This window comes from Ambystoma mexicanum, chromosome 8 (genome assembly GCF_040938575.1).
Source record: "Ambystoma mexicanum isolate Mex_15411 chromosome 8, UKY_AmexF1_1, whole genome shotgun sequence".
NCBI classification, from domain to species: Eukaryota; Metazoa; Chordata; class Amphibia; order Caudata; family Ambystomatidae; genus Ambystoma; species Ambystoma mexicanum.
The window spans coordinates 1,192,592,150-1,192,619,568 of NC_090929.1; the positions used below are offsets into that span (position 1 = coordinate 1,192,592,150).

Consider the following 27,419-nt stretch of genomic DNA (forward strand, 5'->3'; position numbering starts at 1 on the left):
ATCTCGCTAGACAATTGCTACAGTCACAAGCCGGACAGACCCCGTTACCCGCATCTGGGGGAAATCTTCCTTCTACATCCTCTATGAATCCAGTGCAGATCAACCTACCTGGGAATGTACCTCTGGCTCCGCCCGAACGATTTTCTGGTGAGCCAAAGAGGTTTGCAGTATTTATCAATCAGTGCCGGTTGCATTTCTTATGCCGGCCAGCAGCCTTTCCAACTGATCAAGCTAAAGTAGCTTTCGTGCTTTCGTACCTTAGTGGCAATGCGGCAGACTGGTCGATCGCTCTAGTAAATCAAGATGATCCGGTCCTCCATGATTTTCAAGCTTTTCAGCTCAGTATGGAAAAAATGTTCGCAAGACATTCACAGGGGCAGGCCTTGGACAATGAGCTTCTTTCGTTGCGACAAGGTAATCAAGACCTTTTGGCTTATATTGCGTCTTTCAACAGACTGATAGTGGAAACTCAATGGCCTGAGGACAAAAGGATTACGCTGTTTTATAGAGGTCTACGTGGAGAGCTCAAAGATGTGTTAGCCCAAGTAGTGAACCCCCAACAAGATTGTTCGGACTATATAGACTTAGTCGTTCAAATAGATCACAGACTGCAGAACAGGAAGGCCGATCGTTCCAAGTTTGATGCTCGAGTATTTTCCAAACCGCCAACTCCTTCCAAAGGAGTAGACTCCGGGGAACCCATGCAAATAGGGGGCCTGAAAGGTCCTCTAACACAAAAGGAGCGGGAAAGGAGAAAACAGTTGCAATTATGCCTCTATTGCGGAAACTCAGGGCACTTTCTTCGAGACTGTCCGGTGAAACCTGCCAAGAAGGCAGTAGGAGCTGCAGTTACCAAAGTTACAAACTCTGAGCAGGGAAACGACCTCGCCCGACAAGAATAGAGGTCCTCTTGCCGAGCGTGAAAACCAGTTCCGTGACCTCGCATTTCGTGATACCTATGGTCCTCATTAGCCCTGATAATCCGGATCGATTACATGCAATTGAAGCTTACGTCGACAGCGGTGCCATCGGCAATTATGTGGATCATGAAATGGTTTTGAGGATGAATCTAACTCTTTGTCCCAAGGCTGTAAAGGACGTCATTACTACGGTGGATGGAACGGAGATAGCCTCCGGACCAGTAACGCATACCACTCAAGAAGTGACGCTAGCAAGTCAAGATGGACACCATGAGAAGATCGTGTTCGATGTGATCAAGGCTCCTCAGTTTCAGATTATTCTAGGAATACCTTGGTTAGAGAAACACAATCCTCTGATTGATTGGCGAGCAAGAACGGTCCAGTTTCCAGAATGTGTCTCTACTTGTCACCCTCCACCTGGTGTTGCACTGGCAGCAATTTCTTCAGAGACTCCCCAGTTACCTCCCGAATACCTAGAATACCAAGATGTTTTCCGGAAGGACCAGGCTAACTCTCTACCTCCTCATAGGTCTTATGACTGCCAGATAGACCTGATACCTGGATCTACTCCTCCTTGTAGTAGAATTTATGCCCTCACCGAGCCTGAGAACCTTCACCTTCGACAATACCTGGATCAATACCTGGCAAATGGGTTTATTCGTCCTTCCAAGTCCCCTGCTTCTTCAGCTTTGTTCTTCGTTCCAAAAAAGGAAGGAGACCTTAGAACTTGTATAGATTATCGCTCCCTGAACCAGATCACCGTCAAGAATAGATATCCGTTACCTTTGATCCCTGAACTCCTGGACCAAGTCAGAAAAGCATGCATATATACAAAGCTGGACAACAATTTCTTAAAACTAGCTGAATGCATCAAGATGGGCAACCAGCTTGATGTATGCATAGCCAAGATGGACAAGCATTACGAGGTGAAGGGGAATAACATTTTGGCTTGTTATCAATTTTCCACCAGACAACAGAAATGTTGTGAGACCATTGAGGAGTTTGTTACAGCACTGTGAGGGTTGGCTATAAAGTGTTGTTTTGAACATTATCAGAAAGAGGACATTCGGGACAAGTTGATGATCAACAGGAGATCAAGTGGTCCCCTCGTTTAATGGGAACTAGCCCACTCACACTGAAGTAGCTAGAGAAACGGCCCTCTGACCTAGAGAGGCAGAAAAGTCGGAGGGCCGTTTCTCTAATGGGAAATAGCTGCTTCAGTCTGAGTGGGCTAGTTCCCATTAGATGAGAGGACCTTTCTGCCTCTGCAGGTCGGAGGGCCGCTTCTCTAATGGGAAATAGCTGCTTCAGTGTGAATGGGCTAGTTCCCATTAGACGAGAGGACCTTTCTGCCTCTGCAGGTCGGAGGGCCGCTTCTCTAATGGAAAATAGCTGCTTCAGTCTGAGTGGGCTAGTTCCCATTAGCCGAGAGGACCTTTCTGCCTTTCCAGGTCGGAGGGCCCTTTCTCTAATGGGAAATAGCTGCTTCATTGTGAGTGGGCTAGTTCCCATTAGCCGAGAGGACCTTTCTGCCTTTCCAGGTCGGAGGGCCATTCTCTAATGGGAAATAGCTGCTTCAGTGTGAGTGGGCTAGTTCCCATTAGCCGAGAGGACCTTTCTGCCTTTCCAGGTCGGAGGGCCGTTTCTCTAATGGGAAATAGCTGCTTCAGTGTGAGTGGGCTAGTTCCCATTAGCCGAGAGGACCTTTCTGCCTTTCCAGGTCGGAGGGCCGTTTCTCTAATGGGAAATAGCTGCTTCATTGTGAGTGGGCTAGTTCCCATTAGCCGAGAGGACCTTTCTGCCTTTCCAGGTCGGAGGGCCGTTACTCTAATGGGAAATAGCTGCTTCAGTGTGAGTGGGCTATTTCCCATTAGACGAGAGGACCTTTCTGCCTCTGCAGGTCGGAGGGCCGCTTCTCTAATGGGAAATAGCTGCTTCAGTGTGAATGGGCTAGTTCCCATTAGACGAGAGGAACTTTTTGCCTTTCAAGGTCGGAGGGCCGTTTCTCTAATGCAAAATAGCTGCTTCAGTCTGAGTGGGCTAGTTCCCATTAGACGAGAGGACCTTTCTGTCTCTGCAGGTCGGAGGGCCGCTTCTCTAATGGGAAATAGCTGCTTCAGTGTGAATGGGCTAGTTCCCATTAGGCGAGAGGACCTTTCTGCCTTTCCAGGTCGGAGGGCCCTTTCTCTAATGGGAAATAGCTGCTTCAGTCTGAGTGGGCTAGTTCCCATTAGACGAGAGGACCTTTCTGCCTCTGCAGGTCGGAGGGCCGCTTTTCTAATGGGAAATAGCTGCTTCAGTGTGAATGGGCTAGTTCCCGTTAGCCGAGAGGACCTTTCTGCCTTTCCAGGTCGGAGGGCCGTTTCTCTAATGGGAAATAGCTGCTTCAGTGTGAATGGGCTAGTTCCCATTAGCCGAGAGGACCTTTCTGCCTTTCCAGGTCGGAGGGCCGTTTCTCTAATGGGAAATAGCTGCTTCAGTATGAGTGGGCTAGTTCCCATTAGACGAGAGGACCTGTCTGCCTCTGCAGGTCGGAGGGCCGCTTCTCTAATGGGAAATAGCTGCTTCAGTGTGAATGGGCTAGTTCCCATTAGACGAGAGGACATTTCTGCCTTTCCAGGTCGGAGGGCCGTTTCTCTAATGGGAAATAGCTGCTTCAGTGTGAGTGGGCTAGTTCCCATTAGACGAGAGGACCTTTCTGCCTCTATAACTGCTTCAGTCTGAGTGGGCTAGTTCCCATTAGACGAGAGGACCTTTCTGCCTCTGCAGGTCGGAGGGCCGTTTCTCTAATGGGAAATAGCTGCTTCAGTGTGAATGGGTTAGTTCCCATTAGACGAGAGGACCTTTTTGCCTTTCCAGGTCGGAGGGCCGTTACTCTAATGGGAAATAGCTGCTTCAGTGTGAGTGGGCTAGTTCCCATTAGACGAGAGGACCTTTCTGCCTCTGCAGGTCGGAGGGCCGCTTCTCTAATGGGAAATAGCTGCTTCAGTGTGAATGGGCTAGTTCCCATTAGACGAGAGGACCTTTCTGCCTTTCCAGGTCGGAGGGCCGCTTCTCTAATGGAAAATAGCTGCTTCAGTGTGAGTGGGCTAGTTCCCATTAGCCGAGAGGACCTTTCTGCCTTTCCAGGTCGGAGGGCCATTCTCTAATGGGAAATAGCTGCTTCAGTGTGAGTGGGCTAGTTCCCATTAGCCGAGAGGACCTTTCGCCTTTCCAGGTCGGAGGGCCGTTTCTCTAATGGGAAATAGCTGCTTCAGTGTGAGTGGGCTAGTTCCCATTAGCCGAGAGGACCTTTCTGCCTTTCCAGGTCGGAGGGCCGTTTCTCTAATGGGAAATAGCTGCTTCATTGTGAGTGGGCTAGTTCCCATTAGCCGAGAGGACCTTTCTGCCTTTCCAGGTCGGAGGGCCGTTACTCTAATGGGAAATAGCTGCTTCAGTGTGAGTGGGCTATTTCCCATTAGACGAGAGGACCTTTCTGCCTCTGCAGGTCGGAGGGCCGCTTCTGTAATGGGAAATAGCTGCTTCAGTGTGAATGGGCTAGTTCCCATTAGACGAGAGGAACTTTTTGCCTTTCCAGGTCGGAGGGCCGTTTCTCTAATGCAAAATAGCTGCTTCAGTCTGAGTGGGCTAGTTCCCATTAGACGAGAGGACCTTTCTGTCTCTGCAGGTCGGAGGGCCGCTTCTCTAATGGGAAATAGCTGCTTCAGTGTGAATGGGCTAGTTCCCATTAGACGAGAGGACCTTTCTGCCTCTGCAGGTCGGAGGGCCGCTTTTCTAATGGGAAATAGCTGCTTCAGTGTGAATGGGCTAGTTCCCGTTAGCCGAGAGGACCTTTCTGCCTTTCCAGGTCGGAGGGCCGTTTCTCTAATGGGAAATAGCTGCTTCAGTGTGAATGGGCTAGTTCCCATTAGCCGAGAGGACCTTTCTGCCTTTCCAGGTCGGAGGGCCGTTTCTCTAATGGGAAATAGCTGCTTCAGTATGAGTGGGCTAGTTCCCATTAGACGAGAGGACCTGTCTGCCTCTGCAGGTCGGAGGGCCGCTTCTCTAATGGGAAATAGCTGCTTCAGTGTGAATGGGCTAGTTCCCATTAGACGAGAGGACATTTCTGCCTTTCCAGGTCGGAGGGCCGTTTCTCTAATGGGAAATAGCTGCTTCAGTGTGAGTGGGCTAGTTCCCATTAGACGAGAGGACCTTTCTGCCTCTATAACTGCTTCAGTCTGAGTGGGCTAGTTCCCATTAGACGAGAGGACCTTTCTGCCTCTGCAGGTCGGAGGGCCGTTTCTCTAATGGGAAATAGCTGCTTCAGTGTGAATGGGTTAGTTCCCATTAGACGAGAGGACCTTTTTGCCTTTCCAGGTCGGAGGGCCGTTACTCTAATGGGAAATAGCTGCTTCGGTGTGAGTGGGCTAGTTCCCATTAGACGAGAGGACCTTTCTGCCTCTGCAGGTCGGAGGGCCGCTTCTCTAATGGGAAATAGCTGCTTCAGTGTGAATGGGCTAGTTCCCATTAGACGAGAGGACCTTTCTGCCTTTCCAGGTCGGAGGGCCGCTTCTCTAATGGAAAATAGCTGCTTCAGTGTGAGTGGGCTAGTTCCCATTAGCCGAGAGGACCTTTCTGCCTTTCCAGGTCGGAGGGCCATTCTCTAATGGGAAATAGCTGCTTCAGTGTGAGTGGGCTAGTTCCCATTAGCCGAGAGGACCTTTCGCCTTTCCAGGTCGGAGGGCAGTTTCTCTAATGGGAAATAGCTGCTTCAGTGTGAGTGGGCTAGTTCCCATTAGCCGAGAGGACCTTTCTGCCTTTCCAGGTCGGAGGGCCGTTTCTCTAATGGGAAATAGCTGCTTCATTGTGAGTGGGCTAGTTCCCATTAGCCGAGAGGACCTTTCTGCCTTTCCAGGTCGGAGGGCCGTTACTCTAATGGGAAATAGCTGCTTCAGTGTGAGTGGGCTATTTCCCATTAGACGAGAGGACCTTTCTGCCTCTGCAGGTCGGAGGGCCGCTTCTGTAATGGGAAATAGCTGCTTCAGTGTGAATGGGCTAGTCCCATTAGACGAGAGGAACTTTTTGCCTTTCCAGGTCGGAGGGCCGTTTCTCTAATGCAAAATAGCTGCTTCAGTCTGAGTGGGCTAGTTCCCATTAGACGAGAGGACCTTTCTGTCTCTGCAGGTCGGAGGGCCGCTTCTCTAATGGGAAATAGCTGCTTCAGTGTGAATGGGCTAGTTCCCATTAGACGAGAGGACCTTTCTGCCTTTCCAGGTCGGAGGGCCCTTTCTCTAATGGGAAATAGCTGCTTCAGTCTGAGTGGGCTAGTTCCCATTAGACGAGAGGACCTTTCTGCCTCTGCAGGTCGGAGGGCCCTTTCTCTAATGGGAAATAGCTGCTTCAGTGTGAGTGGGCTAGTTCCCATTAGACGAGAGGACCTTTCTGCCTTTCCAGGTCGGAGGGCACTTTCTCTAATGGGAAATAGCTGCTTCAGTGTGAGTGGGCTAGTTCCCACTATTATGCAGGACTTGGCCACTAGGGGCAAAAAGGGCCATTTTTCTAATGGGAACTAGCCTTCTCAGTGTGAGTAGGCTAGTTCCCATTATTATGCAGGACTTGGCCACTAGGGGAGCAAAAAGGGACATTTCTCTAATGGGAACCAGCCTTCTTTGTGTGAGTGGGCTAGTTCCCATTATTATGCAGGACTTGGCCACTAGGGCCAAAAAGGGCCACTTCTCTAATGGGAAATAGCAGGACTTGGCCACTACAGGCAAAAAGGGCCATTTCTCTAATGGGAACTAGCCTTCTCTGTGTGGGTTGATACTAGTTCCCATCCGAGAAACGGACCATCGGTTGTTAGGGCCATTTCTCAGATGGGAAATAGCTGCTAGCTGCTTCAGTGTGAATGGGCTAGTTCCCATTAGACGAGAGGACCTTTTTGCCTTTCCAGGTCGGAGGGCCGTTTCTCTAATGGGAAATAGCTGCTTCAGTGTGAATGGGCTAGTTCCCATTAGACGAGAGGACCTTTCTGCCTTTACAGGTCGGAGGGCCGTTACTCTAATGGGAAATAGCTGCTTCAGTGTGAGTGGGCTAGTTCCCATTAGACGAGAGGACCTTTCTGCCTCTGCAGGTCGGAGGGCCGCTTCTCTAATGGTAAATAGCTGCTTCAGTGTGAATGGGCTAGTTCCCATTAGCCGAGAGGACCTTTCTGCCTTTCTAGGTCGGAGGGCCCTTTCTCTAATGGGAAATAGCTGCTTCAGTGTGAGTGGGCTAGTTCCCATTAGACGAGAGGACCTTTCTGCCTTTCCAGGTCGGAGGGCACTTTCTCTAATGGGAAATAGCTGCTTCAGTGTGAGTGGGCTAGTTCCCACTATTATGCAGGACTTGGCCACTAGGGGCAAAAAGGGCCATTTTTCTAATGGGAACTAGCCTTCTCAGTGTGAGTAGGCTAGTTCCCATTATTATGCAGGACTTGGCCACTAGGGGAGCAAAAAGGGCCATTTCTCTAATGGGAACTAGCCTTCTTTGTGTGAGTGGGCTAGTTCCCATTATTATGCAGGACTTGGCCACTAGGGCCAAAAAGGGCCACTTCTCTAATGGGAAATAGCAGGACTTGGCCACTAGAGGCAAAAAGGGCCATTTCTCTAATGGGAACTAGCCTTCTCTGTGTGAGTGGGCTAGTTCCCATTATTATGCAGGACTTGGCCACTAGGGGAGCAAAAAGGGCCATTTGTCTAATGGGAACTAGCTTTCTCTGTGTGAGTGGGCTAGTTCCCATTATTATGCAGGACTTGGCCACTAGGGGCAAAAAGGGCCATTTCTCTAATGGGAACTAGCCTTCTCACTGTGAGTAGGCTAGTTCGCATTATTATGCAGGACTTGGCCACTAGGGGTGCAAAAAGGGCCACTTCTCTAATGGGAACTAGCCTTCTCAGTTTGAGTAGGCTAGTTCCCATTATTATGCAGGACTTGGCCACTAGGGGCAAAAGGGCCATTTCTCTAATGGGAACTAGCCGTCTCTGGCCCTCATTACGACCCTTGCGGAAATTGACTGACCGGACCGCAACAGCGTAAATAGCGTTTCCGCCATTGCACGAAGGAGCAAAGTGCGGCCAATCACGACCCATCGGGCACGAGCATTACGCCATGGCGGAATCCGAAAGGCTGCGATGGCGGAAATGACCCCAAAACGGCCCTTACCGCCGCCGTACGCTGCACCAGGTGCAATACCGCCACCCATCTTAGCGGTCACCGTAATGAGCGGTCACCGTAACGAGCGTGCACCGCAAATTACGGCCACCGTAAATATACGGAAACGGAAGTAAAAGCATGTGGCCGGAACGGGAAACAGCACGCCGCACAACTATAAAATCCGAATCCCAACACAACCATAAAAAATCCGACCCTGACACACATCCCAACCCGTTAGCAACCCCAGTTAAAAAAATAAATATGGGAAAGGTAGCCAAGAAAGCGTGTGACCGCAAGCGGCAGGTACACTTCTCCCGAGAGGAACTGACCGTGCTCACCGAGACCCTACAGGAAAATTCCGCCGTCGTCTTCTCCAGTCAAATGACCAGGACGGCCCTTGCCAACAAGAAGGCCATATGGGTCCTGGTGGCACAGCGCGTAAGTGCGGTGGGGACAACACCCCGCACGCCACAGCAATGTCGCAAGCGGTGGGACGACCTGCGGATCCGCGTACGCAGCATACTTTCTGCGAACAGGAACATCGCCACAGCTACCGGGGGGGGTTCAGAGTCGCCCATCAAGTTGACCCCCTGGGAGGAAATCTGCGCCTCCACCATAGGAATGGAGAGCATAGAGGGAGTCGGAGGGATGGAGAAAGGAGTGCCGACATCCGGAGAATCAGGTAGGTTGGCCAAGAGAAACAATGCGAAATCCACAAACCACGAACATGTGCAGTACCATGTGACCCCATAGTGCAATACATACTTAGCCCTGACAGCGCCCTCTAGAAGTCAGAATGAACAAACAAATCAATCAAGAAGCCATAAACAACCCCTACATGTGCAGCATGCACCCCCTAACTGCAGGCAGCCAAATGAATGCATCCTCAATCCACACGAAAATGAGACCACCTCCAAGGCCCAGTCCCAAATCAGCCTCATGTACCACCCCAATGCATTTGATACGTTGCCATTCCAAATCCGACAGACCCATAACTAACGCTCGCCCCTCTTTACTCCACCACAGGGTCCGATACCAACGACGAGCTGCAGGACACCCCTACCAGCACGCCTGCAAAGAGGGCCAGGACCAACGTCCCAAGAGCCTCCACCTCAGGTGCAAGGATCAAGACACGGCAGCAGCAGGAATCAAGTGGCAGCACACTGGAGGGGACTGCAACAGGCACCCCAGCAGCCAGCAAGTCCACAACCCCAGCACCACAGGTCCCCCCAAAGAACGTATCTGATGGCACCGCCTCTGGTGGTAGCAGCACCATAGGGGACACAGCTGTCATGCCAGCATGCTCCGACACGGAAAACAGTGCTGGCGACGTAGGTACCATCCATGACCTTTCCCAATCCCCCTGCATGTCCCATCCCCTACACCATGACGAAACCACGCAGGGGCACCCTGAAGACGACGACTGGCCAACCCCCACAAGTCCTGTGCCAAGGCAACATGTGTTGAGCAGCCCCCCTGTCACACCACCGCAAATGTCCATGGCCCAGCAGAGGCAACAGTCCCTCGACCTGCTGATCGAGCAACAGCAGGAAGCGTCCACGCTACTCAAGGACCATGCAAATGAATGCGGGGGTTCCAGGGCAGCCATGGAAACATCCACCGAGACACTCAGGGCACAAATAGAGAAAAGTAGTGAGAGCCTCAGGGGAGAAATGGAGAGAAGCACCGAGAGCCTGAGAGCACAAATGGAGAAAAGCACCGAGAGCCTGAGGGGGGAACTGCATGCGACGTCCAAAGACGTCTGTGCTGAACTTGCTGCTGTGCGCCGTGTGCTCTCGGAGCTCTCACAAACCCTCAGAGACATGCATGGACGCGAGCAGGCAGAGACCTCATCCGTGGCAAGTTCCGTCCAGGGCAGCCCCCAACGCAGATCTGGCAGGAACCTGCGCTCCACGGGCAGGGGTGCCCCTGATACCCGTAGAGGGGGCTTGCAATAGCGTCTACCCACGGACAGCATGCATATTTGGACACTGGTGTTGGGGGGGGAGGTAGTAGGGTGGAGGGGGTGTGTTGGGCTTCACTGGGTGGCGGGTCCATAGGGTGTATAAATCAAATCACATTAACAATACAGCACCTCATTATCATCCAATGACATGTGTGGACATTGATATTTGCGTACGAGGCCTTCATAGGCGTACAGTCCACAATGTGCCTGTACTACACACACACAGTGCCACAGGTCCCCTTTCCGTGTAATAGGCACCATGCGTGGTTGCTAGAAGCATGCATCTATGATGCTCTGTCGGATTGCACGTGCATCCTGTGCCTCATGGACTCCTTGAGGTGCCTCCACATCCCCACCCTCATCATCATCATCATCTTCAGGTGCATGCAGTACAGCGTCAGGGGGCATGGGCACATTCCTACGTATGCACATGTTGTGCAGCATGACACATGCCATGACCATCTTAGAAACCTTCTCATGGCTGTATATGAGTGCCCCGCCAGACCTGCTGAGGCTGCGGAAACGAGCCTTCAGTAGGCCGAATGCCTGTTCAATGACCACACGGGTACGTGAGTGGGCATGGTTGTAGTCCTCCTCATGCTCGTTCTGTGGGTTCCGGATTGGTGTAAGGAGCCATCTCTTCAGTGGATACCCGGCATCACCTGTATGAGACGAATAAAGGGTGTCAGTGGAATGATAGTGCTAAGTAGCCCCCCCCCCCCCACCTGCAAGGTCATTGACGCATCAAATGGGCCACGATGTCATGCATGAAATGAGACTCACCGAGTAGCCAGGATCTGTGCCCTGCGTGTCGCTCCATGTAGCGTGGTATTCTTGTGTTCCTCAGGACCATAGAATCATGGGTAGATCCTGGAAATCTGGCACAACAATGCGTAAATATCTTGTTGGAGTCACACACCATTTGCACATTGATTGAATGAAATTGTTTCCGGTTGCGGTACTGGACCTCCATGGCATGTGGGACAACCAATTCAACATGGGTGCAGTCGATGGCACCAATGCAACCCGGGATGCCGCCAAGTGCATGGAATCCCACTTTAGCGTTGGTAATCTCCTGGTACGTGCGTGGTAGTGTGATGTGGTCGTCGGCGTGCTTCAGGAGGGCATCGTGCACTTGGAAGAGTGTCCGTGAGAACAGTGGCTGTGAAATGCCATGCAACTGTCCCACTGTGTGCTGGTAGGTGCCTGTGGCCAGGAAGTGGAGTGCAGACACCACCTTCAGTAGGGGTGGGATGGCGGTTGGGCTATCTATCATGCTCACGAGGTCAGCATGTGTCATGTCCACAATGGCGATTATGGTGTCCCGGTCCAAACGGTAGAGGGTGTGGATCTGCTCAGCAGTGAGGTTGAACGGATCGGCTCGGAGGCGTGGGATTGCGGGCCGCCTGCGTGGTGGTGGTGGCAGTGCTTGTGGGCCTTGCTGACCCTGCCTTGCCCTCCTCCTCCTCCTCCTCCTCCGTCTCCCCTGTGCGCCCGGTTGTTGTACCTGTTGTTGTTCGTCGTCTTCTTGTAGTTGTAGCACTTGCAGTGCTATCTGGTACCCCAGGCCCAACATCGCTAGTCCTGCCGGTAGCATTTTGGAGTGGGAGTGGTTGTGGGAGGGGTTTGGGTCTGCAATATATGTGCTGTCGGCCTGTATGGCCTCCACCTGTGCTGATTGAATGAATCTGTGGCAGATGCAATCCCTTCTGGTCGAGCACGGCCCGCACGTAAGGCTGCATTTGGCCGCATGGCATCTTGGGATTGGAATCATGTATCAAATCCCGATGGCAGTGTGATGTACTTTGACTGATTTTCATGCTATGCTCCCATTGTTACACATGCTATGATTGCAGCCGCTTACATACCTGTGAAGAGTCAGTGGTATGTAGGGCTCGATCGATGGCCGAGCCTCATGCAGCACAGTAACGTACTTCACCGACGGGCGTGGCGTCCCATTTGTGATTGCAGCCAGTTAGCATCATGACACACAGCCGCACTACATTGATGTAATTGTGAATGCAAGCGTTCACAGAAGCCTTTTCGACGTAATGTTGCAAGTGAGGAATTCGAAGGCCAGCATTTTTGGTTTTGAAGTAGCGGCGAGGATACGCCCACAGGTCTGGCTGGAAATGTAACGTTCTATTGTAGAATGTCCTTGGGACATGGCCCATAACGAGCAGGCAATGAATGATATGAATTGAATGGGATGCGCAATAGCGTAGTGGACGATAAGGCAGGACGTTCCCAAATCCATCTTGCTTCACAACACTACAGATCCGGCCAGGGGCACAGTGGTTTTTGCGGACTGCATTACGCACAGACGCGATGGAAGTTTCACATATTATGTGAGTGAATATTCATGCGTTTTCATTGCGGGATGAGGGAATGATGTGTGGATGCATGGACTGATGAATCCGTTTAGGGTCTGCCATGTACATGGGTTTCTTGGTTCACTCCCCTTCCCCTGCGTTATGTGATGCAAGGCTGCCATAGTGGGACATACGTCTCTCTGCCCTTGTCGGATCCTCCCTGTCTCGACGCGCCTTCATACACTTGTGTCTAGGCACGTTACTAATCCCATGTCATGGGTTCTATCTTGACGGACGCATGCACAGTAACCGACGTTGCCAATGGTGTATTTAGCTCGATTGGTTTCGTTGTGATTCGATACTGGATTAGGGGTGTGTATATTCCTTTGGAGTGGGCTAGCATGCATATGGGTGTGGATTTGGTGTGTTGAATGAAGATTGTAATGCATCATGAGTCCCGTAATGCAATCGGTTGATTTGTGTTTCTTTTGGGTGACAGGTATCTCCTGCCCTATTGCAGATGCCATCTCTACGCCACTCCTCCAGATGGTTTTTACTCTCGACTCCTGCAGCTTCGGGTGAATCAGTGGAGCACCATTTCGATCATATGGGACGATCGCCAATGGGCCACATGCCCTTACGCTGTACTGGTGGCTAGGTGCAACATTTCGGCCTTTCAGCTCGACTAGTGCCTGCCTCATGGGACGGACCTGCGGTTCTTGCCGCTTCCATGTTGCCTTTTGGAACGTTGATGTAAGCCCTGTGTGCCATGATGGTACAGGGCGTCACACAAGTGGAAGCCGGTCAATTATTGCAGATGCAGCCCTCGGTGATGATGGTTGTTTTGGTGGGATTTTGCAAATTGATGTGGGGCCTTTGTCATTTGGATGTGCATTTAAATTGTATTCCGATATTTGTCGTGTTGCGTTGTTCTTTGCAGGTGATGTGGCGATTTTCGCTTTGTGGCGGTATGTATTGCATGATGATCTGCTTTGTGTTCCGCCTTCTGAGTTGACTTGTGTGGTACATGCTTCTGCTGATGGTTGGTTTGTTTACTGGCATGAGTACAGGGCTGGTGCAATCCCCCTCAGGATGCTGTTGTGGATGTTGCCTTGCGCTGGTGGCAAGCGATGGGGGACTACTGTTGTTTTGTGTCATGTGTTCTTGATTTTCATTTTGATGTGTTGTACCTTCACATGCCTGTGCTGCGTCAGTACGGCTATGGTGACATGCCGTACATGGATGCCCACTCACGGGGCGCTTTGAGCCCCTGCATGCTTTTCTACGTTGGCCTGCATGGGTGAATAGTGGATTTCACTGGTTGCATAGTGTGTGTACATTGCGCCTGCCAGGAGTTGTGCAATGAGGCCAGGGAGTGGAGTACAGGCACTCAGTGGGCCATTTACGGTTGGTTCGCGTTGCCGTATTTCTCGCCATGGCGGAATGGTACTTTACGACGTGCTTGATGGCGTTCAGTACATGTCCGCTAGGGTCAGAATTCGCGTACCGTTGCGCCATGGCGGTGATTCCGGTTTTGCAAGGCGCGCGTGCGCGTACTTGGTGCAGTTAGCGTTGCCGTTCACTGCGGTGTCGCTAATGGCATCGTACTTTACGGTGACGGGTCATGATCGCAACGAGCGGTGTTCGATGGCGGTATTGCATTTCCGCCATCATTTTTCCATTTCCGCAAGGGTCGTAATGAGGCCCTCTGTGTGACTGGGCTAGTTCCCATTATTATGCAGGACTTGGCCACTAGGGGAGCAAAAAGGGCCATTTCTCTAATGGGAACTAGCCTTCTCTGTGTGAGTGGGCTAGTTCCCATTATTATGCAGGACTTAGCCACTAGGGTGCAAAAAAGGGCCATTTCTCTAATGGGAACTAGCTCACTCAAACTGAAGCAGCTATTTCCCATCTGAGAAATGGCCCTAACAACCGATGGTCCGTTTCTCGGATGGGAACTAGTATCAACCTAAGTCGATGGCCCGCTCACTGAAATTGCTCCGGAACTGCTTCATTGCTGTGGAACTCCCGCGGATGACAACAGAGGTCAAGTGAAGAAGAGTGGGCGGGATGTTGCTATGATCGTTTCTCGGATTGGAACTAGTCGCTGCCATGTGGATGCAGGATACCGTACAACACCGGCTGCTGCTCCGCACGTGTTTCAAGAAACGAAAAGTCAATTTTTAAAATCAGTTCATATACTTGTTAAGAACAAACACTCTGTATTATTACTGAAATTAAAATGTTCTTTTAGATGTCATGTATTATTTTCATTGAAGCGTTTCCTAATTGCAATGCGACGCAGCCCCTGATGTAAATACCATTAACAATGGGTTTTGGAGATTGTATTGCTTTTGCTTTGCGTCTTTTTTTAACATCACAGAGATTGCGAGATATCATGGAACTCATTTTCATCTCCATACGCCGCTTTATTTCCATTCGTTTTCGGGTTGCTATGACAACTCTTGTTATTTCTTCTTTCACTCATACACTATGGGCTAGCTTCTTCACGTACTAAGGTCCCTTCCTCTGATCTTCAATTATCTCCCAAAGCAAAACAAATATGGCGGCACGCTTCCTTACGCACCGTCAAGGTCCCTTCCTCCGACCTTTGATATTACGCGGCGGCGGCGACTTTCAGTGTTCCTGGAATCCTGTGCCTCGCGCTTAGTGAGGTTCGTTACATCGGATTTCCATTTCAAAAAATGCTTTTTTAATGCAGCAGTTCGCATCACAAATAACGTTGCCACCATTGTGTTTATTACCAAATAATAACAATCTTAAATGTTCATATCCGACGGCGGCACAGCGCACTCACCGCACTGGCACTATTCATAAACGCATACGCTGCAATACAAGTTAATGAAAGTCGCATAAATACAGCATAATGTAACGTTCGTTTGCCCTGTCCTTTGAGTTAGTTTACTTTATAAGGTTAAAAGCGCAGCGCATCTTAACGTCTTCATAATTTCTGCAGTTTATTTTCCTCAATGATGTTGCTTTCAATTTTCCCCACGTTACCTTTTGTTTTGCTTACTCCTTTTTTTTTTTTTTTTTTTTTTGTGACCTCCTCCTCAGGTCACTCAATCCATTTCCTAATTTCCAGACAGCCACCTCCCCAGGCTGTTTTCTTTTATTTTGTATGTCTCCTTTGCGACCTCCTCCATAGGTATCTTTGGCCCCCTCCTAGGGCAATATTTCCTTTTGCCCCCTCCTTGGGCAACACTTCCTTTAGTCAACATAGGCTCATAATCAGTTCCTTATTGTTCTTTCAGCCACCTCCATAGGCTGACCATTAGTTTCTTTTTTTTTCGGCCCCCCTCCTTAGGCACAATATTTCCTTTTCTTTTTCATCAGATGCGTGGGTCGGTCATCTCCTCATCACCAATTGTTGTGACCCTGATTCCATGTGAATAATTCATAACATCAATGATGACTCTTGGACATTGAGATGGTTTTACTACTTTTAATGTCTCATTTTAACTGTCTTTCAGCTCATCCCAGCACTACCTTCTACATTCCAACATTCCATTCTCCAGGCTTCCTTTGCCCACTTGCAGTAAGAGAAAAGAGAGTACTTAGCTGCTCATTCGTGCACCATATAGAACAAACAAACTAGATTAAACCCTTCTAGATCTGTCCTATGCTCCGTTTACCCCTCCCCAAACGTTCAGTTAAGTTATACATGTTTGTATGTCTCCAATTGCCTAGGGGAGTAAAGAGCCTGGTAGCTGTTGGTAGTAACCTGACCAGGCTCCTCCAGGTTACAATTGGGAGCAAATTGGCTCCCATCAATTTCCAAACCCGGAATGGGCACACAGTTATAGTTTGCATTGTATGATGGAACGCTCTGATTACTTGATACTCATTACTCCTAATCATACTCTTCCTCGCCACAGTACTTACCTCATGACGCCCCTGCCTCCAACACAGGACCACCTTCTATTTCTTTTTATTCCTGTAACTCCTCCCCCCACACCCATGTCACTCAGTTTCATATTACCAAGCCGTAGCATGGGACCTTCCCTGCAGGGAGGGTGAGAAGGGTTGTCAGTACTGTGACGAGGAAGAGTAGAACCACATTTGAACTGTGTTGTGCCCTATGATCGCTTTCAGACCACATTTGAATTGTGTTATGCCCTATGGTCGTTTTCAGACCACATTTGAACTGTGTTGTGCCCTATGGTCGCTTTCAGACCACATTTGAACTGTGTTGTGCCCTATGGTCGCTTTCAGACCACATTTGAACTGTGTTATGCCCTATGGTCGCTTTCAGACCACATTTGAACTGTGTTGTGCCCAATGGTCGCTTTCAGACCACATTTGAAGTGTATTGCGTCTTATGGTCGCTTACAGTTCATATTCGATTTTGTGTTGTGCCTTATAGCCGCTCATCTGCGATCCGACCGGTGCCTCTCGCTGCACCTAGCCACACTGATGCCTCCTAGTTCCCTAGGAAGCCTTTCAACCCACTCTGAACCTATCCACTCCTGCCTACCTCAGGCCAAGTCCATCCTACCTGACTGTGTCCTCTTCCACACACAGCCCCGCCTAGCATACAATCATGCCCATAGCGTCCTGCAAGCTCACCGCTGCCACCACCACGCTGCTCACTCTCTTCGCAACACTCACTGCACTCAAACTCTATACTCCTATCCATCCCCTCATACCCACACCACTTCCCTACCACAAGCATCTTGCTACCCCGGATACCACACCAACCTTGCTACATCGCTCACCCTGTGTCGCAACTATGCATAGACTAGAAAGACTTGGAGCTCGCACACAGACCTCAGAACTTAGCACTCTACCCCTTCCCACAGAATACAGAAACCTTTGACTGAGTTCCCGCACCACTTCCAAACGCTGCCCCTGCATGGGACACCCACTCTCCCACAGCCCACCACCCACTAACCTCACCTCATCCCACAATACCACATCACATAACATATCAGATACGACCACCACGCGCACTTCCACAAACAAACCACACACACCTCACATCAAATGTGCCCTCCTCAATGTCCGATCTCTCCCAGCTCATGCATCTGATATCCATGACCTCATAACCAACAATAACATTGACCTATTAGCCATCACTGAAAGATGGCTACATGAAGCATCGGGCCCCGCCGTTGCACTTGCACTACCACCCTGCTTCACCATACTCAGACAGGATAGGCCAGATTGAATAGGAGGCGGAGTAGCCCTCATCTACAAAGAGAACCTCCAGCTCCGACTTGTCAGTCACCCCTCGACCAACAACTCTGACCTCTTATTGGCCAAACTCGCACTGTCAGCCAACAGCACCATCAACATTCACCTACTATACCGCCCCCCAGGCAACACTCCAGACTCCCAGGATAACATCATTCACAGCCTCAGCAATAATATCAAAAGCTCCACAAAAAACCCTTCTACTAGGAGACTTCAATCTCAGATTCAATGATACTAAGGACAAATCTGCAGCCACTCACCAAGGAACTCAATGACCTGGGCTTCACCCAAAAAGTAGTAAGTCCTACTCACACCAAAGGCCGCATTCTTGACTGGATTGTAGACCACTACTGCCTCTCTACTATCACCTCTAACTCCTCACTGCCCTGGTCTGACCACAACTGCATAGAGTTCTTTATTCCTATCACCAAAAACCACAAAACTCTGACCCCTGCTAGCACTGCACAAGTCAGAAGCTCTAAAAAACTCAGAGGAGAACCTGCGCCCATACCTCAACACCCCCGAGTTAGCTCCCCCATTCACTAATGACCCCAGTATTCTAGCAGACATCTACAAAGATGTCATCACCAAAGCTATCAATGAAATAGCACCACTCAAATGGGAAAAAGAGAAGAAATCCCTACACACCAACTCATGGTTCACTGAAGAACTGCACTCAATACGATCCCACAAAAGAGCAGCACTAAAAAACTGGCAATCTGACCCCTGCACCAGTACCAAAAACAAATTCAATTTAATCTCCCACCAATACAAGACAGCTATCACCAATGCCAAAGCCAACGCCTTCAACACTCGAATCTCCAATGCCAAATCACACTCCTAAAGAGATCTTCGCCATTTTTAATGAGCTCATCTCCCCCAATACACCGGACGAAATAATCAAAGATGAAGCTTGGTGTACCAGCATTCAAGCTGCCATGCTACAAAATATTGACCTTCTCCGAAAGAAAAGCAAAGACCACTGTAAAGCTCTTCCTCAACAGACAGAATCTAAACCCACCAACACCCCACCCACCTCGTTCAAGCCCACCATACCGGACTTCTCCTTCAGAGACGTCACTGAATTAGAAGTTATCGACCTACTAAAAAATCTCAAACCCTTCCCCTGTAAAGGCGATATTTGCCCACCTAAACTCGTCAAAGACTGCGCAGACTGCTTTGCTCCGCTCTTCACGGCATTCATCAATGCGTCCTTTAAAACGGGCATCATCCCAGCTAACCTCAAAGAGGCCTGGGTCTGGCCTCTCCTATAAAAAATTAAAAAAACCTACTCGACCCCTTACAACCTAAGAACTACAGGCCAATAACCACGGTGCCATTCCTGTTGAAATTACTGGACAAAGCTGCACACTGCCAAATCCAACACTTTCTGGAAACACACTCCATCCTCAGGACTAGGCAATCAGGCTTCCGGAAAGGACAGGGCACTGAAACAGCTCTGGTAGATCTTAAGAGTCAGATCTCTCAAATCATGGACAAAGGCAAGCCTGCTCCTCTGCTCATTTTAGATCTCTCAGCCGCTTTTGATCTGGTTGATCACAAGACTCTCACCTCACACACTCAGCCAACTTCTCTAAAGAAGCAGCCTTCTGGATCACCTCCTTCCTAGAGGGAAGAGCCATGAAAGTCTTCTCGGACATCGCCAACGCCACCCCCACGACAATCCACTGCGGGGTCCCTCAAGGATCATGCATTGCACCCACACTCTATAACTTGTTCACCAAACCCCTCTTTGACAAACTTGACTCATACGGCATCACATACACGAACTACGCTGACGACACACAAGTACTTCTACCCCTTTCAGGATCATACAACGAAGACGCCAATGCACTCCAGACAATCTACTCCTTCATCAAGGCATGGATGGCAGTTATTGGCCTTTGCCTCAATGGAGACAAGACGGAAATCATATTAGGTCAACAGAACACCCTAGACAAACTCGACAAACTGTACGCTAACTTCTCCATTGACAACTCCATCATCCCCGTATCCACAGCCGTAAAGACACTGGGAGTATACCTTGACTCTTCACTATCGATGACTAGACAAGTCAGCGCAATCACCTCCGCATCTGCACACACCACCAAACTCATAAACGCCATCAAACCCTACCTCTCTAAACCCAACTGCCTCTCTATAGCAAGGGCAACCATTGGAGCCAAACTGGACTACTGCAATGCACTCCTAGCAGGCACATCAGCCAAAAACCTAAACAGACTACAAGTCGCGCAGAACAATGCTCTCCGCGCCGCTCTTAGTATCCTAAGAAGAGAGCATATCACCCAGGCTAGGCACTCAGCCCAATGGCTCCCGGTCAAAGAGCGGATCACTCTCAAAATCCTCACCCTCACTCACAAATGCCTCTCTCTCCCCGCCCCGTCCTATCTATCAGAAACCATCCTCAAACCAACCTCCTCCCATCCCACTAGGATGCAATACTCCAACCTAATCTGCATCCCACGCATCAAAAAAGGCCTAAGTTTCCCCTACATTGCAGCCAAGACCTGGAACGCTCTTCCTGCAGACATTAGAGCGGAAAACTCGCTCCCTATTTTTCGCAGGAAACTGAAAACCTCATTCCTCGCATTATAAATACGAAACTCTCAGGACTCCATGTAAATATTCTGCATTGCTAATGTAGTCATGTTTACTGTAAATACTGTATTTGTATGTATTACTGTATCCTATGTAACTAAGACATTGTATGTAACAAGCGCCATGATGCCCACAGGCTGATGTGCGCTCTACAAATCTGAATAAATAAATAAATAATAACCACAGTAGTAATGAAGATTACCGGTAAGTAATCAGAGCATTAACTCCACGTCCACTCTTCTTCGTCCCAATACTTACCTCATGAGGTATACCAAAGCAGCAATGGGGAAAGGTCCAAATGACAGAGTCAGAACAGTGCAGAAACAAACACCTTTTAGAAACTCCAAATTCACATCCCCACTGACAAAACTCCAACCCCGAGTGGGAGACATTCAACCTATAGTGGTTGATGAAAGTGCTCTGATCAGCCCAAGTGGCAGCCCTACAAATCTCCTGCAGAGAAACCTGCCCTTGCATCGGCCCATGAGGCCGCCAAACCTCTGGTGACCGCCCCTGAACGTGCGCAGGCACAGGCAGGCCAAAGCCACATAGGCCATGGAGACCACAACACAGATTCACCGGCTAATGGACACCACAGATGCCTTACGCCCATCCGGGCCAAAAGTAATCGGAAGACTGTCAGAGTGGTGGAAAGGGGCAGTCCTAGCCAAATACTCCAACACCGCCCGCCGCACATAAATGTTATGCCAAGCCACTTCCTCTGGCGATTGCTGATTCTGAAAAAAGGCAGGGAGAACCAGATCGAGAGGTGTGAAACCGAGAAACAACTTTAGGGAGAAACTTCGGATCACACCTCAGCACCACGGAGTCCGGCAGAGCCCTCAGGAAGGGGGGGGGTGACTGTCATGATCTCTGCTTCCAAAAGGTCAGGGTTTTCCCAACTCCCTTGGAAGCAGATCCATAACCCAGGTTCCGAGTGCCAACCAGTCCCAATTGGGACCTTTTGGACCCAGTCCTGGCACCAATGGCACCAGGCTCATAAATATGCCCAGTCCCAGCGCTGGAAGCGCCGGGCTCATAATGCTTGGGTGGACTTACCTGCAGCAGACCATGCTGCTTACTTGCCTGCCAGTTGAGCCTCTGATCCTCTTCTGTTTGGAACTACTTTTCCTGTTGGGGGGGCAGGAGCCACTCCCTAGATTCAGAACACTGGAACTCTTCTGGAAAGCAGGAACTCTTTTCTTACCTAGGCGTGGCTGTGGAAGGAGACATCTAAGCACTACAGGAGGCTATTTAAACCACACCCGATGGATGAATCTTGCTTTGCGTTATTCTGCATCCTCTGCAGCAGAACGCTCATCGTGTCTTCTGCATCTGATCCTGGGCCTAAGGAAAAAGGCTTACCATCCTGAATCCAGTCTTCAGCAACACCTATAAAGACAAGAAAGAACAGGTTAGCATTACGGTCTTCAGTGACAGCTCTTCACGTACCTGGTCCATCGGCTGTCACCAACGCCTCGCGCTACATTCCGGCATCTGAAAGACAAAGGCTTACCTACTCTTGGTGCGCTCCGGAGGCCTTCGGCGCTGCATCCCGCATCTGAAAGACAAAACAAGGTGCGTTTAAAGACATTGGGGAACTTTAATACTCACGTGCCATTACTCCTTTCCACATCTAACCCAGTGGGTATTCCGGCACCCTGCAGCCGCTCCGAACTTGTACCTGCAAAATAAAAAGACAGTTAGAGCGCATCGTGAAGCAGGCAACAAGCGCTTACTTACGTGCTTCCAGGCGCTTCTATTAATCACACGGGCTCCATCTTCAACTCACTTCAGCCCGTCATCCGCCATCGCCGGAACCCTGCAAAACAAGAGACATCATTACTAAAGACTTTCAAAGACATTAGAATTACTCGAAACTTACCGTTCGTGCAGGAAACGACGGACAGCAGTCCTCTGAGGTCAAGAGGCCTGCTCCCCTTATCCAGTGAAGAAACTGGTTACAGCACCGTGCCCCGAGGCAGATGGAGAGCACAGCGTTCACTTACCTAAGGTGAGAGCGTTAACCTTTGGGGTTCTACAGGAGAAGAGAAAGGGAAGAAGAAAGAGACATTCAATAACCCAGTTCCTTAATCCCATATTTTCTATCTGCAGACATCTTACCCTTCGAGTCAGACATACAGTGCACAGAGGTCCAGCCCAAAGAGCCAGCCGTGTGTTACACATCACCTTTGAAGTTACGGTATACGCCCATTCAAGACCGGCGCCTCTACGGGAATCAGGTGAGCGTTACAGAACGCAAAGCCTACCACAAAACTCCCGTCCAGGCGCTATAGAAACCTCGGATACCGACCAGCTAGCCCAGTTACTTGGGGAACTAAGGGCAGAAGTGCATGCAGCCCGTCAGGAAACGAACGCTCTAAGAAGGGAACTGATTATTTCCAAGGAGCGAACAGATGATCTCGCTAGACAATTGCTACAGTCACAAGCCGGACAGACCCCGTTACCCGCATCTGGGGGAAATCTTCCTTCTACATCCTCTATGAATCCAGTGCAGATCAACCTACCTGGGAATGTACCTCTGGCTCCGCCCGAACGATTTTCTGGTGACCCAAAGAGGTTTGCAGTATTTATCAATCAGTGCCGGTTGCATTTCTTATGCCGGCCAGCAGCCTTTCCAACTGATCAAGCTAAGTAGCTTTCGTGCTTTCGTACCTTAGTGGCAATGCGGCAGACTGGTCGATCCCTCTAGTAAATCAAGATGATCCGGTCCTCCATGATTTTCAAGCTTTTCAGCTCAGTATGGAAAAACTGTTCGCAAGACATTCACAGGGGCAGGCCTTGGACAATGAGCTTCTTTCGTTGCAACAAGGTAATCAAGACCTTTTGGCTTATATTGCGTCTTTCAACAGACTGATAGTGGAAACTCAATGGCCTGAGGACAAAAGGATTACGCTGTTTTATAGAGGTCTACGTGGAGAGCTCAAAGATGTGTTAGCCCAAGTAGTGAATCCCCCACAAGATTGTTCGGACTATATAGACTTAGTCGTTCAAATAGATCACAGACTGCAGAACAGGAAGGCCGATCGTTCCAAGTTTGATGCTCGAGTATTTTCCAAACCGCCAACTCCTTCCAAAGGAGTAGACTCCGGGGAACCCATGTAAATAGGGGGTCTGAAAGGTCCTCTAACGCAAAAGGAGCGGGAAAGGAGAAAACAGTTGCAATTATGCCTCTATTGCGGAAACTCAGGGCACTTTCTTCGAGACTGTCCGGTGAAACCTGCCAAGAAGGCAGTAGGAGCTGCAGTTACCAAAGTTACAAACTCTGAGCAGGGAAACAACCTCGCCCGACAAGAATAGAGGTCCTCTTGCCGAGCGTGAAAACCAGTTCCGTGACCTCGCATTTCGTGATACCTATGGTCCTCATTAGCCCTGATAATCCGGATCGATTACATGCAATTGAAGCTTATGTCGACAGCGGTGCCATCAGCAATTATGTGGATCATGAAATGGTTTTGAGGATGAATCTAACTCTTTGTCCCAAGGCTGTAAAGGACGTCATTACTACGGTGGATGGTACGGAGATAGCCTCCGGGCGAGTAACGCATACCACTCAAGAGGTGACGCTAGTAAGTCAAGATGGACACCATGAGAAGATCGTGTTCGATGTGATCAAGGCCCCTCAGTTTCAGATTATTCTAGGAATACCTTGGTTAGAGAAACACAATCCTCTGATCGATTGGCGAGCAAGAACGGTCCAGTTTCCAGAATGTGTCTCTACTTGTCACCCTCCACCTGGTGTTGCACTGGCAGCAATTTCTTCAGAGACTCCCCAGTTACCTCCCGAATAGCAAGATGTTTTCCGGAAGGATCAGGCTAACTCTCTACCTCCTCATAGGTCTTATGACTGCCAGATAGACCTGATACCTGGATATACTCCTCCTTGTAGTAGAATTTATGCCCTCACCGAGCCTGAGAACCTTCACCTTCGACAATACCTGGATCAATACCTGGCAAATGGGTTTATTCGTCCTTCCAAGTCCCCTGCTTCTTCAGCTTTGTTCTTCGTTCCAAAAAAGGAAGGAGACCTTAGAACTTGTATAGATTATCGCTCCCTGAACCAGATCACCGTTAAGAATAGATATCCGTTACCTTTGATCCCTGAACTCCTGGACCAAGTCAGAAAAGCATGCATATATACAAAGCTGGATCTTAGAGGAGCTTACCACTTGGTACGAGTAAAAGAGGGCGATGAATGGAAGACGGCCTTCCGCACCAAGTATGGGCTATTTGAATATCAGGTCATGCCCTTCGGACTTTGCAATGCCCCGGCCGCCTTTCAATATTTTATGAACGATGTCCTCAGAGAGCTCATAGATGTGTGTGTTGTTGTTTACATTGACGACATCCTCGTTTATTCTTCATCGGAATCTGAACATCGGAAACACGTGAAAATGGTCCTCGAAAGATTGCGTCAACACAAACTTTTCGCTAAGTTGGAAAAATGTGTTTTCAACGTGACTGAAGTTGAATTCTTGGGATTCATATTATCACCTGGCGGAGTGCGTATGGATTCAAAGAAGGTCGATGCAGTTCTCAAATGGCCATGGCCATCACCATCCTCCGTAAAAGGTGTGCAAAGCATGTTAGGCTTCGCTAACTTTTACCGCAGGTTTATCCCCGAATTCTCTCGAATAGTCCAGCCCATCACTGCCTTGTTAAAGAAAAACAAACGTTTTGAATGGTCTACCGAGGCGGAACAAGCTTTCCAGGATTTGAAGACTAAATTTATCTCTGCACCAATCTTAAAACACCCTCGCCCCGAACTCCCCTACATCGTGGAAACTGATGCTTCAAGCCTTGCCATGGGGGCAGTTCTATCACAAAAGGACCCGGTAACCAATCAGTTGCATCCCGTGGCATTTTGGTCCCGCAAATTCTCGCCTCCTGAAATCAATTACACGATTACTGACAAGGAACTTCTGGCTATCAAGTCTGCCTTTAAGGCTTGGCGGCATTATCTGCTGGGGGCCCGACACACCGTTACTGTGATTACGGATCACCGAAACCTGCAATATTTGAAAACCGCAAAAGCCCAATCCTCTAGACAACTCCGTTGGGCATTATTCTTTGCCGAGTTTGACTTCATAATTACCTATCGACCTGGTACAAAGAACGGTAAAGCTGATGCCCTTTCTCGGATGGGAGTGGAAGAACACTTGATCAACCCTAAACCTGTACCAATCATTCCCGAACAAAGAATTCTGGGTGTAATCGCCACAGAATCCATAGAGGAAGTTAAGGATAAAGCCAGGCAACTTGTAACTCCAGCAGACATACAGAATTGGCATCTGCAGGGAAAGGACTTTGCAGTAAAGGACAACTTATTGTATTTCCAAGAACGATTATACCTACCCAGCACAGATTTACAGAAAAAAGTAATCTCTTGTTATCACGATTCTTTAATGGAAGGACATCCCGGTATGGCCAAGACCTCAGAAAAGATCAAGCGCTACTTCTGGTGGCCGTCTTGGAAAAAAGATATCAGAGACTTCATAATGTCCTGTGGAGTATGCGCCCAAAACAAGAGTCAAAAGGAAAGACCAGCAGGCCTCTTACGCCCTATTGACATCCCACCTCGCCCTTGGCATACGCTTTCTATGGACTTCATCACCGATCTAACTCCATGCTCCGGATACAATACGATTCTAGTAATCGTGGACTTATTCTCCAAGATGGCGCATTTCATTCCGCTCAAAGGCTTGCCAACAGCAGCAATTCTGGCCCGAGAATTTCTCAAAAACATCGTCCGACTGCACGGTTTTCCTTCGGTTCTAATTTCGGATCGAGGTAGTCAATTTATTTCTCATTTTTGGCGAAGTTGCTGTCGGTCGGCTCAAATTGATGTGAGACTATCGACCAGTCACCACCCTCAGACCGACGGACAAACCGAGAGGACCAATCAAACTCTGGAACAGTATTTACGCTGCATGCTGCAACAAACTGAAAAAACTTGGAAAGACATTCTTTGGATAGCCGAATATGCCTACAATAACTCTGTCCATTCGGGAACTGGGAACACCCCGTTTTTTCTTTTGTACGGCAGTCACCCTCGAACCTCGGAGTTGGATCCCCTCCAAGATCTTGAAACACCAGCAGTAGACTACCTGCATTCTACAATCACCCAAGCCTTTAAGGAAGCTGTTTCTCACCTTCAAAGGGCTAAAGAACAATACAAGAAAGGAGCAGATCAACATCGGAAAGAAGCCCCTCAATATCAAGTAGGGGATCAAGTCTGGTTATCCACCAAATATCTACCTCTAAAAGGGCCACGCACATTCAACCCAAGATACCTTGGTCCCTATTCCATCACTACCATAGTAAACCCAGTAGCGGTCAAGTTGGACTTGCCCCCGCACATGAAGATACATCCGGTCTTCCACGTCTCTCTATTAAAACCCGTGCAACCTCAAACCCGACTAACTAAATCTCCAAAACCTATCCTAGTTGATGGAGAACTCGAGTTTGAAGTCAAAAGCATTCTGGACTCCAAGATCTCCAAATCTAAACTATTTTACCTAATTGACTGGAAAGGCTACGGCCCCCAAGAGAGATCCTGGGAACCTGCTGAATATGTCCACGCTCCTCGCCTAATCAAAAGATTTCACCGAACATTTCCTGACAAGCCAAAACCCCCGGAGAAGCCCGGTTTGGGAGGGGCCTTGAGGGGGGGTACTGTCATGATCTCTGCTTCCAAAAGGTCAGGGTTTTCCCAACTCCCTTGGAAGCAGATCCATAACCCAGGTTCCGAGTGCCAACCAGTCCCAATTGGGACCTTTTGGACCCAGTCCTGGCGCCAGTGGCACCAGGCTCATAAAGATGCCCAGTCCCAGCGCTGGAAGCGCCGGGCTCATAATGCTTGGGTGGACTTACCTGCAGCAGACCATGCTGCTTACTTGCCTGCCAGTTGAGCCTCTGATCCTCTTCTGTTTGGAACTACTTTTCCTGTTGGGTGGGGCAGGAGCCACTCCCTAGATTCAGAACACTGGAACTCTTCTGGAAAGCAGGAACTCTTTTCTTACCTAGGCGTGGCTGTGGAAGGAGATACCTAAGCACTACAGGAGGCTATTTAAACCATACCCGATGGATGAATCTTGCTTTGCGTTATTCTGCATCCTCTGCAGCAGAATGCTCATCGTGTCTTCTGCATCTGATCCTGGGCCTAAGGAAAAAGGCTTACCATCCTGAATCCAG

The 27,419-nt window shown here is 49.4% G+C and overlaps 1 protein-coding gene across 6 annotated transcripts in view; it reads left to right on the plus strand.

The window, feature by feature from the left end:
- The first annotated feature begins 14,910 nt into the window (after window positions 1-14,910).
- The window catches only part of ATAD1 (ATPase family AAA domain containing 1), a 791,357-nt gene continuing 778,848 nt past the window's right edge, over window positions 14,911-27,419 (plus strand). Inside the window, exons 1-2 of one of the 6 annotated variants that reach the window (XM_069611290.1) lie at window positions 14,976-15,043; window positions 15,863-15,927. The gene's annotated coding sequence lies outside the window, so the exon portion shown is untranslated. Of the gene's footprint in view, window positions 15,044-15,862; window positions 15,928-27,419 lie in introns of all 6 variants that reach the window. The other 5 variants (XM_069611288.1, XM_069611287.1, XM_069611289.1 and 2 more) reach the window with 5 other exon arrangements.